The sequence below is a fragment of the Electrophorus electricus genome, chromosome 16 (assembly GCF_013358815.1).
Source record: "Electrophorus electricus isolate fEleEle1 chromosome 16, fEleEle1.pri, whole genome shotgun sequence".
Taxonomy (NCBI): domain Eukaryota; kingdom Metazoa; phylum Chordata; class Actinopteri; order Gymnotiformes; family Gymnotidae; genus Electrophorus; species Electrophorus electricus.
Window position 1 is genome coordinate 16,451,978 of NC_049550.1, and position 2,058 is coordinate 16,454,035.

A 2,058-nucleotide genomic window follows, 5' to 3' on the forward strand; every position below is an offset into this window, starting at 1 on the left:
TAATGACAAAGTGAAAAAAGTTAGTTTGGAATTTTTGCAAATTTATTTTTTTTTAAAAATCACATGTACATAAGTATTCACAGCCTTTGCCATGACACTCAAAACTGAGATCAGGTGCATCCAGTTTCCACTGATCATCCTTAATAGAACTGTAGCCTTTATACCAAGATAGACCTAGTACCAGAGTAAGAGCTACACAGATTATAGTTACCCCACCACCCACAATTTAAAACTAATAATAATAATATTAATAATAATAACCTGTAATAATAACCTGCTGTACTGTACTAGGATTTATTCTATGAGTAAATGACAAAGCACTTTTGTAAGTCGCTCTGGATAAGAGCATCTGCTAAATGCCGCAAATGTAAATGTAATAATAATAATAATAATAATAATAATAAATGTCCTGGAGTGCAGTCAAATGGAGGTGATAACCCATCAACATGGTTATGTGTCTAATAAAGTGACCAGTAAATGTATAATACTGTAAATAATACTGGTTTCAACTGCAATACTTATAAGATGAACTTATATGCTAAATTAGTATTTCCAAAATAAGTTCAAGTTTACTTACCATCATGTAACCATATTTGCAATGATGAGGGACCATCTTCATTCTTTTGCATTTACTGAATTTAATAAGGCTTTCCCTTTGTATCCATTTTATAGGTTTTAGTGGAGTCTTCTTTGTCTCCATAATATAAACCTTCCAAATCTATTTATTTGGTAAACTCGTCATAGCTGTTCACACCATAGGAGGTATGCATCACATATACCGAACTAGTGTGAAAGACACCAGAAGTCATGCTGTCTCAGACACTAGAGCTCCTACAGTCTACTCTATTGTCAGTCTACCCACAAACCCCTCTGGTCCCTCCCAAGCTGTTTATGACCAAGTCCAATTACCCACAAACCTCTGTGATCTTACACATACTGGTTCTGCTACTGCTCCACTACCGTCAAACTCTCCTGATCAGGACACTTGTTGTACAGCTCAATTACCCACACTTCTCTCTGATTCCTCAGTGTGTGATACAAATCAGTCAGAAGGGTTGTTTGCAGAAGCTCAAACTTATGCATCAGTGAAGTTTTGAGAATGCAGACAGTTTTAATGATGCTGTGACCAGGGAGACCTCCAAGGAGGACTCGTGTGAATATTCCACTGTTAATCATGTCACAGGATGGGTCTATGCTTGCATTTTTAATTGGTTACCCTTGCATTCTTTCATGTTTTTATGAAGACTGTGTAAGGGAGAGGGGGAGGGGCTGGGGATGAGAGCTGGAAGTACAAGTCACCAGTGTGCTGCTCTGTCTGTTAGCTGCAGCACTGTCAGTGGTACGGGGGCAGAGAAACAGCAGCATGTTTGTGTGGATTCTGACTGGATCATTTGAATGCTTCTAGAAGCCAAAATAAGAATCATACAATCAATCAACCAATCAATTATTTACAAGAAGATAAGGCCAGTCGGCCCGTGTTTGTCACGGAGCCTGTTCTGAGCCTGTACTGCCATTTAGAGCACAAAGCGAGTAAGTTACAGTGAGCACCGTGGTAGAAATACATGATTCATTAGAAACAGGGGCGATTCTAGGATTAGAGCTTTGTACATTTTAAAATTATTTTGGACCAGCATTCCCAGACTTGGGAATGACTGACTTTTTGCAGCCACCATACCACAGACACACATACTGTAACTGGTGTGTGCATGAGCGCATGTGATCAGTGCAGCTACTGCACGGCTTCTGGGAGAACAGGGCGGGGGAAGAGTAGGAGAGAGAAAGTGGATCATATAATTCACGAATGAAGGGACGACTGCTTTATTTTCATTGTTAATATATTATGTTTAAACCATATATCTTCTATGGTTTTAACATTTTTTCCAGAGACAAACTTCTGATCTACTTAAAGCCCACCTAAACAGAGCATGACTGTTAAGTAAAGAAGACTGTAAATTTCTTCCTGAGAAACTAGTATGTCACTGCAAACATCTGAACACATAAAACTGTGAGAATGACTGAGAATATCACGTAAAGCTGATGTCTGAGCTCCCAATCTAT

At 38.7% G+C, this 2,058-nt stretch overlaps 1 long non-coding RNA gene across 1 annotated transcript in view; it reads right to left on the reverse strand.

Moving 5' to 3' along the window:
• Positions 1 to 701, reverse strand: part of LOC118242731 — a 2,409-nt gene extending 1,708 nt beyond the window's left edge. The window contains exon 1 of the long non-coding RNA XR_004777014.1: positions 578 to 701. This is a non-coding gene — a long non-coding RNA (uncharacterized LOC118242731). The remainder of the gene's footprint in view (positions 1 to 577) is intronic.
• Between the last annotated feature and the right edge of the window lie 1,357 nt (positions 702 to 2,058).